Below are 16,712 nucleotides of genomic sequence, written 5' to 3'. Positions count from 1 at the left end.
TTGGGTAACATTTCTAAAACTCTAGATTTCTCTAAATTCGTGTTTTTAATTTGAAATGGTGTTAGTTAGTGTCTATGGCTCAAGTCTAACATGAATATATGTTTGGTTTGCTCGATTTGTTGTTTTTGGAGTAACTAGCATGAACTTGAAATGGGTTTGCTTAATCCTTGATTTTGGATGAGTTAATGTTGTTAGATTGTTAAAGTGCATGTTTTAATTGTGTTACTAGTATCATTAGCCACATTTGGATGTGTAGGTTGATTAAGAAAACTTCAAAAACCCGATTAATGATTTTGTGATGTTTGACTAGGGTTTGATAGTTCTTGACATGAACTTTTGGATGCTTAAATGCCATGGAGTGTTAATTGTTAGTGTTTAGTAGTAATGTATGCTTCATTACCTTCAAAACGGCATATCGTATGTGTAAATTGGATTCCCGAATCATAAAATACGTTTTACGAACTTGAAACTTTGAAAATAAACCTTTCTTGATCAATTGACGAGTTTTCGGTTATTGTAAATGATGTTTTTGATTGATGATATGTGGTTAGTTGTATTCCTCGTCAAAATACCTTTTCGACGATATATGATAGGCATTATAAGTGTTTGCGGGTCAAGAATTGGGTTGGAAAAGGTTTTGGTTCGTGCACACTTGAAAAAACTGACCAGAATTCTCTGCCCAGGTAGTGGCGCGACGCGCCACATCCCCGCGCGGCGCGCATAATCGCCTGGCCAGATTCTGCTCACTTTGTCACATTTCACGCGAAATGTTTGACTAGCTACCGACCTCCGATTCACATGAAACTTGTTTTAATATACTTGTATATGAATATTTAGCATAGAAAAATAGTTCGGGACCCGACCCGAACGCGTTGACTTTTTCATTGACTTTGACCAAGTTTGACTTTTAGTCAAACTTAACCAAACTTTTATACAATCATCCTAACATGTTTTTATACTTGTTTCTTGTATGAAACTTGACAACGTGATTCACATGCTATACTTAATCGAGTCGTAACGAGCCATAGGACTAATTGAACACATTTCACCCGACCTTGTGTCGTAACCGGTTAATTGATACAACTTACTTGTTTAGGTCAAGGCTAAGCAAATTTCATGCATACGTTACTTTGTGAAGTACTTTTATACTCGTGCACTCGAGGTGAGATCATAGTCCCACCTTTTCAACAACTTTTATTCTTTTAAATCGTGGGCTGAGAAACATATACATTACATACTTATATACATTTCACATGTATATATACTTTTCATACTTTTATACTTTGAACACAATACGAATACAAAGATACAGACGAGTTAGAACAAAAGTCCTCAATCCAATTATCATTAGTTCCACTTGCAGGGTGTAAGTGTAAGCGAGTGATTATGTTGTGTGGCCATACGGGTTTAACGAACCCTCATTCAGATGGTTCGCTACCGTTAGTGGATGAAATATAATTTCAACGTGCATAGTGTATGTTCTAACACTATATTCAAAATTCAGAGGGAAGATTCAGTTAAGCTTTGGTAATTGGGTGCTCGCAATACAAACTACATTCTTCGGAATAAATACGATTTGGATAATCATCTATACAAACTATTGTGGTTCAAAATATACTTTTACAAATACATTTATGATCTCACCAACGTTTTTCGTTGACAGTTTTCTATATGTTTCTCAGGTTCATACTTGGCTATTTGATACATGCTTCCGCGTACACTCATACTTGCTCGGAGTCGAGCATACATGCATACACTCTGATTTCTTGCTTGGGGTCAAGCATACATACATACATACGCTAGTGATAGCACTTTTGGATTCAAACTTTTGTTTACATACTTACGCTATTTATAGCAACTGTGTTTTTCAACCTATATTATGTCGCAAGTTATTCCATTTATACTTTATGACTTTTGTAAACTTAGACTTCTTGTCGAACGGTTTTGTAAACTAAACTTGCAAGTCTTGTACCTTTCAAATGAACGCGACATAATTTTGGTCAAACGAGTCTCATATAGGGACTACGACCACGCAACGGGACCTAAGTTAACGACGCCGTCAATAACGGTTTTGGTCGGGTCGTTACAAGTGGTATCAGAGCGTTGGTTGTAGGGAACTAGGACGTGCATTAGTGTGTCTAACAGAGTCGTTAGGACGCATTAGTGAGTCTAGACTACAACCGGATAGTTAGCATTTGCATTCTGACATACATTTGCTATAGATAGCACTTACTTGACTACTTGTGCATTATACTTGAATCATTCTTAGGCAAACTTTTTAATGGTACCCAACCTTCATCATACGAACTCGCATTCCGCCACTTTTTGGTAACACACGTAAATTCATGATTCATACACGTATGGATGACGACGACTTCATTAGTCACACTTGTTCGGGAACTCTGTCTCCCGGATTGTTATTTGCCACCGTTTCAACTTACTATCGGTTTCCCACTGGTGTTTCTTACTATCTAATTTTTGGTGTTACTACCATCACTACTCTAGGTGAGTATCGTCATCAACATTTATCACTACGGTTGCGTGCTACTCGTTATCATGACTCGTTACTCTTTTCATACCTAAATACATTATTGTTTGAATCGAACCGATTTGACGTTAACAATCATTTATACACTTCCCGCGGGGAAACGCTTCTTTAGAGTTGTAGAAACTATTTCGATTTAATACGAGTCACGTTTGAGACGTCGTTACATTTTGTTCATTTTAGATTTTCGCGATGACACGAACTTGAATCCATAGAGTGATGTGGGAATGGAGGTATGAGTTAGCGTAATATAACGACACTCGATCAACGTGGTTATATTACGGTAAGACATACCAAAGTTCTAGTGACGCGTGATGGTGGTTAGACTCGATCAACCTAAACACCACCATGTGCCATGTACATGACTTCATCCTTTCATGTTTGGACATCCGAAAACCCCGAGAAAATTGATAACAACCATACCGGGGACACCCCTTCGACTTTTGTCGAACTATACTTATGCTTCCGAATGAATTACCGATTCCTCTCGACTTCAACCGTATGTCACACGGGTATACTAGCTCGTCCTCGCACAGTCTTATTGACTAATTACGATTTACTCGTTATGCTCGCACCGAGGCGGAAACTTCCCCCTCATCACACTCGTACTTCCGGTTCAGGAAATCTTTACTCTAAACTCTCAATGGGGGGAGAGACTCTCCACGTTATACTAGTATTCACCTCGAGGGTGAATAGTTCCGACGAACGTTTTTCTTTCAGAAACCGATGAGAACTTGCCCCGACGAACGTTTTTGGAAACTGATAAATTTTTCGCGACGCGAATTTTCTTGAGAAACTTGTCCTAACAAACTTGTCCAAATATACCTTACGGAATGTACTCCGTTTCGGACCGAGATCCTCGTTTCACTTCTAGATTTTGGAGTGCCTCACAAAAAGTCTCGGGACCACGTTTAGACATGAGTACCGCGTACCATCCACAACCTGACGGACCGAACAAACATGCGATTTAAACCTTGGAAACCATAATACAAGTTTGTATTACCAACTTCAAATTTACTTGAGAAAAGTATTTTCCTTTAACCGAATCCTCGTACTACAATGATTTTCATTCGAGTTTTAACGTCACTCCTTTTGAAACCACATGTGACCGGAAACGTCATTCTCCTTTGTCGAACCAAGTAAACGATGATCAATTCACCGGGGCCGAGGTTATTCATGAGCAACCGAGAAAATTTATTCATATTCAGGTAAAACCCTACGCGACTCGTAATCACCAAGAGCTACGCCGATGTTAGACGTAAACATTTCAAATTCCACGTGGGAAACCGCGTCACGTTAAGAGTCGCACCTTGGAAAGGTGCAATCAGTTTCGGGAAAACGTAGGAAGCTAAATCCGCTATATTTCGATCCTTTAAATTCTTGGGGTGTTTTGGACCCGTCGCCAGCCGTTTAGACTCTTCCGACTCATTTTGGGTCTCCGTTTATCCTACATTCGATGTATCAACTCAAAGACGTGTTTTGCGAAACGAGAACTTGATATCTCCTTTGATGAACTCACTATCGACGATAACCCTCACTTCCTAGGAGGACCGGTTGAAACCATAAATCGTGAAGCCAAACCTTAAAACAACATATGATCCCGACCGTCAAAATTCGTTGAAATACCCTAGAACGTACTTCTCCCTCATTCGTAGAATTGGCAACACAAAATCTCGAGGAAGATTCAACAACTACTACTTCCAACTAAATTTCGGGACGAAATTTCTTTTGAGGTGTGGATAATGTAACATCCCGCGTTTTTCCGTTAAATTTAATTTTAACACCGTCTTTTTTTAAAAACATAATCTTTCGTATTTAAATTAATAGTTTTCGTGAGTAACGTTCATTATATTTCCGCTATTTAATTTTGACATCACACATTTACTCGAGCGTTTTAAAAATATTCGATCGGTTAAATCCCGCACCCGCTTTGAAACTCGAGGGACCGGAGTTGCCAAATGGGCAAACTAGTTGACTAGGTCAACTAGTCAACCCATTTCACCACCATTCAATCCCTCCATCTCTCTCTTTTTCTCTCTAGCAAGAACACACACAAACCCCAACTTCATAGAATCATCATCTAAATTCGGGATTGGAAGCAAACTTCAAAACAAATTACATATTTGGAATCCTCTCTTCATCCTCTACAATTTGATACCAACTTCATCTCGTTTGGGTAACATTTCTAAAACTCTAGATTTCTCTAAATTCGTGTTTTTAATTTGAAATGGTGTTAGTTAGTGTCTATGGCTCAAGTCTAACATGAATATATGTTTGGTTTGCTCGATTTGTTGTTTTTGGAGTAACTAGCATGAACTTGAAATGGGTTTGCTTAATCCTTGATTTTGGATGAGTTAATGTTGTTAGATTGTTAAAGTGCATGTTTTAATTGTGTTACTAGTAACATTAGCCACATTTGGATGTGTAGGTTGATTAAGAAAACTTCAAAAACCCGATTAATGATTTTGTGATGTTTGACTAGGGTTTGATAGTTCTTGACATGAACTTTTGGATGCTTAAATGCCATGGAGTGTTAATTGTTAGTGTTTAGTAGTAATGTATGCTTCATTACCTTCAAAACGGCATATCGTATGTGTAAATTGGATTCCCGAATCATAAAATACGTTTTACGAACTTGAAACTTTGAAAATAAACCTTTCTTGATCAATTGACGAGTTTTCAGTTATTGTAAATGATGTTTTTGATTGATTATATGTGGTTAGTTGTATTCCTCGTCAAAATACCTTTTCGACGATATATGATAGGCATTATAAGTGTTTGCGGGTCAAGAATTGGGTTGGAAAAGGTTTTGGTTCGTGCACACTTGCAAAAACTGACCAGAATTCTCTGCCCAGGTAGTGGCGCGGCGCGCCACATCCCCGCGCGGCGCGCAGAATCGCCTGGCCAGATTCTGCTCACTTTGTCACATTTCACGCGAAATGTTTGACTAGCTACCGACCTCCGATTCACATGAAACTTGTTTTAATATACTTGTATATGAATATTTAGCATAGAAAAATAGTTCGGGACCCGACCCGAACGCGTTGACTTTTTCGTTGACTTTGACCAAGTTTGACTTTTAGTCAAACTTAACCAAACTTTTATACAATCATCCTAACATGTTTTTATACTTGTTTCTTGTATGAAACTTGACAACGTGATTCACATGCTATACTTAATCAAGTCGTAACGAGCCATAGGACTAATTGAACACATTTCACCCGACCTTGTGTCGTAACCGGTTAATTGATACAACTTACTTGTTTAGGTCAAGGCTAAGCAACTTTCATGCATACGTTACTTTGTGAAGTACTTTTATACTCGTGCACTCGAGGTGAGATCATAGTCCCACCTTTTCAACAACTTTTATTCTTTTAAATCGTGGGCTGAGAAACATATACATTACATACTTATATACATTTCACATGTATATATACTTTTCATACTTTTATACTTTGAACACAATACAAATACAAAGATACAGACGAGTTAGAACAAAAGTCCTCAATCCAATTATCATTAGTTCCACTTGCAGGGTGTAAGTGTAAGCGAGTGATTATGTTGTGTGGCCATACGGGTTTAACGAACCCTCATTCAGACGGTTCGCTACCGTTAGTGGATGAAATATAATTTCAACGTGCATAGTGTATGTTCTAACACTATATTCAAAATTCAGAGGGAAGATTCAGTTAAGCTTTGGTAATTGGGTGCTCGCAATACAAACTACATTCTTCGGAATAAATACGATTTGGATAATCATCTATACAAACTATTGTGGTTCAAAATATACTTTTACAAATACATTTATGATCTCACCAACGTTTTTCGTTGACAGTTTTCTATATGTTTCTCAGGTTCATACTTGGCTATTTGATACATGCTTCCGCGTACACTCATACTTGCTCGGAGTCGAGCATACATGCATACACTCTGATTTCTTGCTTGGGGTCAAGCATACATACATACATACGCTAGTGATAGCACTTTTGGATTCAAACTTTTGTTTACATACTTACGCTATTTATAGCAACTGTGTTTTTCAACCTATATTATGTCGCAAGTTATTCCATTTATACTTTATGACTTTTGTAAACTTAGACTTGTTGTCGAACGGTTTTTGTAAACTAAACTTGCAAGTCTTGTACCTTTCAAATGAACGCGACATAATTTTGGTCAAACGAGTCTCATATAGGGACTACGACCACGCAACGGGACCTAAGTTAACGACGCCGTCAATAACGGTTTTGGTCGGGTCGTTACACCCACCACTTCAAAATCTTCTAAGACAGATGATACTGCTCTTATTGCTGCTGCTAAAAAGAAAGCTCAAAAGGCTTTACTGGTTCAAAAGTTGTTGGCAGAAGAAGAGACAGCTGAGAGTGATGTGGATAGTGGTACTGGGTCTGAAGAAAGCATTGATGAAGAAAGTGATGCTGAAGGGTTTACTGAAGGTATGGCTTTGCTGGCTAGGCAGTTCAAAAGGTTCAATCGTAATAGAACCAGTAAGTCATACAAAGGGAGGAAGAAACCGAGTGCTAGGTATAGCAGCAAGTCAGTCAAGGGTCCTAAATCTGAGTGTTATAATTGTGGGAAGGTTGGATATTTTACTGCTGAATGCATGTCCAGGAAACCTTCAACTTCACTTGCTAACTCTTTCTCAAAAGCTGAAAAGTACAAGAACAAGTACAAATCTATGAAATCTCATATGAAGGAAAGTGCTAAGACTGATAAGAAGGATAAAAAGCCAGAAAAGGTTCTAGTAGCTGAGCATCATGATTGGGATGAAACCAGCTCATCATCATCCTCTGATAGTGATACTGATGATGATGGTGCTGGTTATGCTCCAGATAAAAAGCTGTGTTTAATGGCCAAGGAGGTCAAGGAGTCTGATGAGGATGATTGTGGTAGTAAGTTTTTGGCTGATATTAAGGAAGCTGATCAGAAAAGAGACTCACCTCAATGGAAAACTGAATTGATGTATAAGGTTGATAATTTTTGAACTTATACTGATGATGAAAAAGCCGAAATGTTTGACTACCTAAGAGTTGACTTATGTAGAGGCAGCAAACCTGAAGAAGTTTTGAAAACTGACAACAAATCTTTTAATGAGAAACTTAAAAGCAAAAATGATGAAATTAAAATCTTGAAAGATGATATTTCCAAACTTGAAAAACAAAACTTTGCTTTAAGGTCTCTTCACGTTGAGGCAGCAGAAGTCAAGAACTAGCTGGATAATCTTAAAAAGGTTGTTGCTTCGTGGTGTACATCTGCTCAACGCACTGCAAAGTGTGTTAACGAGCAGGTGCCTGCCGAAGTTGAAGATTTCTTTGCTGGTGACTATGCTGCTGCTACTGCTATTGCAGAAGTTACTTTCATGGACCCAATTCTTGAAACTGATCCTGAAGCTGTTTTACCAAATACTTTTGCCAAGATAGTTAAGGGTAAAAAAGACTTGACAAATAAGTTTGTTAGACATGCTGTGTCCCCACCACCTGCCATGAAAGAGATTTTGGAGGATAAAGTTAAAGCAAGAGAAGCAGTAACTCAATTGATGAGACTACTGATGAAATGACCCGTCCATATTACTATAAATGCAGTACGTTATTCATTGGTCACATAGCGAGTTATTTGACCTCTATATGATACGTTTTAGAAAATATTGCATTCGTTTCATAAAAAGCACACCATTATTATACAGAATGCATGTTTTAAGTAATTGGGTGATTATTTAAGGAATAATCCCCATAATACATCGGTTTTCAAATACTACACACGTGACTACATACATGACATAACAGTCTAATATAATACATGACAAAGGTTTTATTGAATGCAACACTTTATTTAATTAAAAGCATGAGACTCCATGCACAACTTGCTCAGATAATGCAAGCGGAAGACTTTCTTAAGGACCTGAGAATAAACATGCTTAAACAGTCAACACAAAGGTTGGTGAGATATATAGGTTTAAAGTTATCATCGATATAAATATAGAATACAAGATTTCATAGTTATAAATATTTCAATAAAGATATTCTATAAGTTGTTGAGCGCTTCGGTAACCATACTTAACCATTAATGTGGCATATTACCTTTATTATGAAATCTCGCTGCACTGTACCAAGTGTAGTAAAAATGAAGTACTATGCAACCGTTTACGATACTAGAGCGACTAGCCCGGTTGGGGTTGTCAAACCCGATAGATCTATCAATAGGATTCGCGCTTACATGCTCTTACAACATGTAAATATTAGTTACCAAGCTATTAGGGAAGATATGCAATGTGGTACAACTCAACGTAGAATATATTTCAAGTACTTGTGTCCATGACGTAAAACATAAAATGCATGTATTCTCATCCCAAAATATTTTTAGAGTTTAAAAATGGGACTATATACTCACGGTAGTAAAAGTATATTAATAATAAGTTTTCAGCTTATTAAAAATATGGCCGTCGTCCTTAGATTCACGAACCTATAACAATAATAATGATTCAGATAATAATACGACATGTGAATAAAATAAAACAAGTTCATAGAATTAATTTTTAACATTTTTATGTTAGTAGTCCTTTGTTAGTAGTCAAAAATAGTCTGAAATATCTAACAGTCCAATAATCGGTATATATATAATCTTAGAATTACCCCAAAACGTATTGTATACGTATTGTCTTTGCGTCAACCCAGAGACGTATTGTATACGTATTATCTTATAATTTATCAAAACGTATTGTATACTTATTGTCTTAGGATTTATCAAAACGTATTGTATACTTATTGTCATGGAATGTACCAAGATTATTATGTATATATATACAATCTCGGAATTAACTAAGATTATAATATTTTGTTATACTAATGATAAAATATACAAATATATATAGGATATAGGAAAATTTAGCAAGGATATGGTTAATATAGTTTTTACAATATAAATTTCGTCCATACAACGTTAATTTTAGCAGCTTTTATTTTGCTCGCCAAATATTCATTACAACTCCGTTTAAAGTGAATCAAATTGCTATTTATTCCTTAAGAAGTTAAATTTTCAAAAACAATTCGAAAAGTTCAGCCCATGTATTAATATCTAGAGTTTTACCCTCTTTTTGTGCCGGTGGACAGATTTGGAAGAATCCCGGCACCCACCCAATATATGATTTTTGATAAAATACTTCCACTTTGTCTAAAATCATGAAAACAATACTAGAAGTCTTATTTACATATATTAACATATTTCCAAAGTCTTAGCCTTGAACTCAAAGTCTAAAATATGTTTTTAATTCCCAACCCAAAACAGCCCGCTTTTTACCGAATGGAGATTAAACGATATATGTTAAGTTTCAAGGTGTTCTTCATATGTACAAGTTATAAGTTCTTATATTAACTTAATATAACATCATAATACATTTAAATAAGTGTTATTAGAGTTAAGTTAGAAAGATTAGATTAGTTTATCAAATAAGTTTAGAATCAACTAAACTATATTCTAGTTTATAAATTCTTATATAGATAGCTATAAACATATGAATTGAACAAGAATTTAGGCAAGGTTAATACCTTGATTTTGAAGCTTGAACTTGCTAGAAATAGATGAAGAACAAAGAAAGGGATACTAGAACTAGAGAGAGTATGTGTGTGTAAGTAAACATGAAGTAAAAATTAGAAAATGAATGGTAAAAATTTGACCAAATATGGTGTCTTTATATACTAGTTGTAATTTGTCATTTTGTGAAAAATATCTAGTATAAGTTAAAAACCATTAGGTAATGCATGACATATTATTCCATTATTGAAAATTTCTATTGGTATATACCAATTGTATGTACTTCTAGAAGCTGTGTATAATACGGGTAAAAATACCGTATGAATGCGAGTAGAATTCTTGAGGAAATTGAATGGAAATATGAGTATAGCTATCCTTCATATGTATTGGTATATTATAAAGTGTATTCAATACTTGTAAGGATGTATTTACACTCGTAATACATTATATGTAAATACATTTTAACATAAGTTAATTACGTCGTTTAAATAGTAACATATATATTGTTCAAAAACTCTTTAAATTAGTAGTATGAAAATATAGTTAATATACATAATGAGATATTTAATTATCATATTTTTAAGTTAAATATATATAAATCCATATATATATACAATAATTAAATAATTAAACAATTAAATCAAGTTATGACGTTCGTGAATCGTCGGAATAAAAGGGTGACCAAAAGCTTGTGTAAAACTCTTTTCGGAGGTTCAAGACTTATTAAAATTCATTGCTTATCAAGTCGGAATAATTAAATCATGTAAATAGTATAATCAAGTAGTCAAAAAAATCCGGGTTGTTACAGTACCTACCCGTTAAAGAAATTTCGTCCCGAAATTTGATCGAGATCCTCATGGCTGACAATAAGTATGTTTTCATGACGAATACGAGTTGAAAATTAGAGTTTTATCACCAGTGAGTAATATGGATAAAACAATTCGATTATGTGAAGTGTATGAGTGAAGCTATCGCAAAATAGTGAAATGAGGAAAATAAAGAGTCGTCTTAACTTTTGACGTCGTCACGGTTGATTTCCGGATTAAATAAAATCTTTGTAATCTTTATAAGATTTGATTCTTCGGTAATTAAGGAAATTAGTATTTTCTTCGATTAGGTGCGTAATCTGCCTCGATTGCTATTTCTGATATTTCTCTATAAATTAACACCCCCCTTCGTTTCCTTATTTCCACATCTCTCTTCTTTTATACTTTCTTCCTTAATTCATACTTCCAAAACATTCGTCAATATGCTCCATCCAGTTCTAATTCTTGATATATTCTTGACTATCACATCTGTCATTCTTCTTTTTCATCTACCACCAGAGGAATCTGTTTACTTCTACTATGCTCCTGGGTTCATAGTGTTTTTAGTTCTCCCGTGTCTTTATATTGCTATACGCATTGATATACATGGTTTGTAATTCTCTGTGTTGTTGTCATGCTTATATTTTTCCTTATATTTCGGAGCTCCTATACTCGTGTATTGTCATTCACGGTTATTGCTCTCTTCCATTTGCTATGATTTATACTCCTATTCCTATTTCGAAGCTTCATGCTTTTGTTTTCTCTTCTCAATTTTAAGTAAAGCGAGTAATGGTCCAGAATTCGTAGGTATGAAGCTTCGGATGAACAATACTTATGTTCTAAGAAAGAAATGGTAATAGCACGATCTAACTTGTTAAATTACTAGAAAATTACAGAAAAGACCAAATCACTAAGAAAAATATTTTCTTGATAATTCTAGGGGTTAAATAGAATGAAAAAGTTATGTAACATGGCACATGATGACGGTATGGTCTGTGAATCATCATGTTTCATTAGAAACTCAGCATGACTTACTGTAATATAATCATGTTGATCAAGTGTCATTATATTATACTAACTCATGCTTCAGTCCCCAACACTACTTCAAAAACATTCATATTTTAAATTCAATTTTTTTTTTCAAAATTTAGAAACTAAAACAGTTTCTTTTATGATATATGATGTGCAGCGGGGTAGTATACAAAATAGCTTATATTTTACTAGGAAAATACTATTAAATACGATACAATTTTACACAAGATATTTATTTATTTATAGAATGGATATACTTAAACCTTGCTACAACACTTATAGGCAGTGTACCTAATCGTACAGTAGTGTAGTTTTTAGTAAGTCCGGTTCGTTCCACAGGGAAATCTTTAAACAAAGCTCAACGCTATATTAGTTTAACTTTTATAAAAATACAAATATATATATAGGTAATATTATTATTATAAAGGGGGGTTTTTACCGTTTAATGACCGGTTTGTCGATTTTAAAACTTTAGTCGCAGTTAAAACCTAATGTAAAATATAAAATAAATACAAGACTTAAATTAAAGCGTAAAGTAAATAACGATAATGAAATTGCGAATAATAAAAATGCGATAAAATTAAATTGCGATAATTAAAAAGTACGATAATTAAAAGTGCGATAATAAAATAAATAAAAGTGCGATAATTAGAAGTGCAATTAAATATAAAATAAAGGAAATTAAATATGAAATAAAAGAATTATGCTTATTTAAACTTCCGTAATCATGATGTTTGACGTGTTGATTTTAGTTTTATGCCCATGGGTTAATTGTCCTTTGTCCTGGATTATTCAATATGTCCGTCTGGTTTTTGTCCATAACAGTCCATCAGTCATAAATATAAATTGCAAGTGTCCTTGTCAAATTATTATTATACCCGAAGATAAATATTCCAACTAATTGGGGATTCGAATTGTAACAAGGTTTTAATACTTTGTTTAATGAATACACCAGGTTATCGACTGCGTGTAAACCAAGGTTTTACTACTTTGTTAACAATTACACCAATTACCCTTGAATGTAATTTCACCCCTGTTTTAATTATTCTAGTGGCTATTAATCCATTCCCGTGTCCGGTTAAATGAACGATTATTCGTACATATAAATACCCAGCCCATCGTGTCCGATCGAGTGTATATGGTAATTTATAGGGACGCCCAATTGTAAATCTTTATATTAACATTAACAAACTTTCATTTAGTTAAACAAATATAAAGCCCATTAATAGCCCATAGTCTAGTTTCCACAAGTGTCGTTCTTTTGTCCAAACCCCAATTATGGTACAAAGCCCAATTACCCAATTTTAGTAATTAGCCCAACATCATGATTACCTCGTTTTAAATAAGCATAATAATAACTTAGCTACGAGACATTAATATAAAAAGGTTGAACATAACTTACAATGATTAAAAATAGCGTAGCGTTACACGGACAGAATTTCGACTTACACCCTTACAACATTTGCTAACATACCCTTATTATTAGAATTATAATTAAAATTAAAATATAAATTATAAATATAAATATATTTACGTTGAAGAGGAAGAGAAAAAGGATGATCATAACTCGGCACAAAACTGGCTTTATATAGGACCTGACCAGCAATCTCACACCATGCGACTCGCATGGTTTTGTGCCTCTGGCCATGCGAGTCGCATGGCCACCCTGGATTCAGCCAACTGCTTTTGTTTTCTTCTTTGTCGACGTAATATAATAATAATAATATATAATATATAATTATATATAATTATATATATATTATATTATATTCTTGTGCATAGTAGACTAGATATTTTTGGTCCGTTGCGTCGGGCGTTTCTTCTTGGCTCAGGTCCCGGTTCCGGATTTTCGGACGTCCTCGCGTATTATTTTAAATCGCGTACTTTGTGTTCCGCAACTTGTACTCTTGTCATTTTGAGACGTTCCTCATCAATATTTTGAACCTTTTTAGTTGTATCTTGTACTTTTTAGCTCTTTGGACCTTTTTGTCTTCAATTTGTCGAATCTGTCTTTTGTCTTCACCTTTTATTATTTAAACGAATATCACTTGTAAATAGAACAATTGCAACTAAAAGCTTGTCTTTCTTGAGGAATAATGCTATGAAATATATGTTCGTTTTTAGCATTATCAATATAACACAGATAGCGTGCAGAAATGAATAATTTCAGATAATAATAGTTACGAAAATATCTTCAGAAATATCGAGGATATTTATAATGAAAGATACGATGATATTTAGAATTTCTAAGATCGAAAGGTTATGAAGAAGATTTGATCGCAAAGGTTTAGAGTCAGGAGCAAGGTATTCGTTAATGACTTCAGCAGACATTGAATCATTTGGATTCTTTGAAGGCACGTTTAGTCTTTGTGATTTGTCCACGGCCTCCTTCATGGTTTGCTCAATCCGTTTTCCAGTTCCAAACCTTCTCTTTTCTGAGCTTTGCCAATGCACTATTCTTTATCATCAAACTTTTGGCTGTTAAGGTCGTTTACAGTTTTTGCTGCTTCATCATCATTTTTCAAAATTTCGAGAACTGATTCGTAGGTTGGGCGCTTTTAAGAAGTTCAGAATGGAAGATCATAATTTTAAGAGATAATTGTTATATGTATGCATATAACTGTTGATGTAGAAACATTGCGAGATTCGAAATCCTGATTGCTAATTCTCGGTAGTTGGTATGGCAATTATTGTTACAAGATGTGGATGAGTACATGATAAAGTTTCAATGAGTATAATGATTTTTCGGAAGGTCAAAGATCAATGAAGTTGTGGGTAAGTTTACTGCTAATGTGGCGAGATATAAAAGGTTCCCCGGTAACAATGATGAAGGGGTAATCGTTATAATAAGGCTTATTCGAATGAAAATTTGAAGTTGATTTGCTGGAGCTGTGACAAAATTTTCTATTTTGAAAAGGGATTGTAAAGTTTTTTTTGGGTAATAATAATGCTAAAGGATTTGACACGAATACGTGTTGAACCTTTGCTTAGTTTCCAAGTGTTCTCCGGATGCATATCTATATTCTTCGTATGTATCGTGTGATTGGTTCATTTTCTCGATTGTTCTTTAGTTGAGGTTTTTTCAAGAATTTTGAAGGGTTTAGACACAAGATGTCATCGTCAATATCCGTATAATGAATTCGTCGTGAATCTTGAATGATACGAATATCTTTATGAGTTTTGTGAATGAAAGTGATGTTCTAGTATAGTTTGAATTTAAAGTATAATTTTGAAGGATGTAGGAATCTAAGAGTGATGTTATCTGTTTAATTTTGACTTGGATTCTGATCTGTCAAAACCAGAATATATAATTGAATTTGAAAGAGAATGGTTGTTCTGGTTTCTATGAAAGAATGTATATTGTTGTGAAAGTAGTGAGTATGGTTAATGATTATTGAACCAGAATTGAAGAATGTACAGTATAACATATTAATTGTGATTTTGTATAATTCTCGGGGATTACCTACCGGTTAAAGTTTCACAAGTAATATTTTGTACAAGAGAATTTTTATTACAGTCTTTATGAAAATATATGTTTTTATATTTTCTGCAGATGTAATATAGATTTAATGAGTTAATATACTATTAAACTCATTTTATTTTTTTGCTGGAGCAAGAATGAATAATCCCTAAAACTTTAGAGATTACATAATCACCGTAGAATATTTCTCCGATGAAATTATGAATCAATACTTCATCGTTTGATTTTATTGGTATTCTTATCTACAGGACGTATGACGTTGATGCTCGTGGGACAGATTGTGATGTTGGGGCTTGCGACGTGGATGTTGTTGGTGGTGGTAATGGTACTGTTGATGTTGATGCGGGTGGTGCAGTTGGTGTTTGTGGGGCTTGTGATGCTTGTAAGTTCTACATCATATTCTCTAAAGCCACCACTCTAGCGCGAAGCTCGTTGACTTCTTCTAGTACACCGGGATGATTGGCGGTTGGAACGAGCGGATGAATAAGATCTAGAAGTTTAGATAATATATAATCGTGGCGAGATACTATGGAAATGAGGGTGAAAATGGTGTTTCGGACTGGTTCGCCGGTAAGTGCTTTAGGTTCTTCGCCGAGAGGGAAATTTGGTGGGTGGAAAGGATCGCCTTCTTCTCGTCTCCATTGACTGAGTTGGCTACGAACCCATCCCCAATCCATCTAGAATAGATGATGGCTAATCTGTTGATTCATTCCGGTTACACTGCTTTCGGAGCTCAGGTGAATATCCATATCGGAATAGCTGTCGGAATCCGATGAACTTGAACCGTTTGAAGGATCCATCTCGTACAGAGTAGGGAAAAGATATTTGAAATGAAATAAATTATAGGACTAGTTTGGTATTCCTCAATACATAATTTACATATGTATTTATAATACCAGAATCCCATAAGTTACAGAGGATTTTTTGGAAGATGTTGGACAGAGTTTACTGTAATAAATATGCTTAAGATATGAAATTTGTCTATACACTATCTATGCAATAAATGCAGTAAGACGCGTCTATACTTGAGATGATAAGCAGGTAATTTCAGACAAGAAATGATAAGCAAAACTTTTGACATGCAAACACTGTCGAAGTCGAGACTCACTAATGCATCCTAACAACTATCAGTTAGACACACTAATGTAAGACCTGGTTCGCTAAGACCACTGCTCTGATGCCAACTGAAACGACTCGTCCATATTACTATAAACGCATTACGTTATTCATTGGTCCCATAGCGAGGTATTTGACCTCTATATGATACGTTTTAGAAAATATTGCATTCGTTTCATAAAAAGCACAC

Source organism: Rutidosis leptorrhynchoides, chromosome 4 (assembly GCF_046630445.1).
Source record: "Rutidosis leptorrhynchoides isolate AG116_Rl617_1_P2 chromosome 4, CSIRO_AGI_Rlap_v1, whole genome shotgun sequence".
NCBI classification, from domain to species: domain Eukaryota; kingdom Viridiplantae; phylum Streptophyta; class Magnoliopsida; order Asterales; family Asteraceae; genus Rutidosis; species Rutidosis leptorrhynchoides.
The sequence above is the reverse complement of the archived record's forward strand: the minus strand, read 5'-3'. Positions refer to the sequence as shown.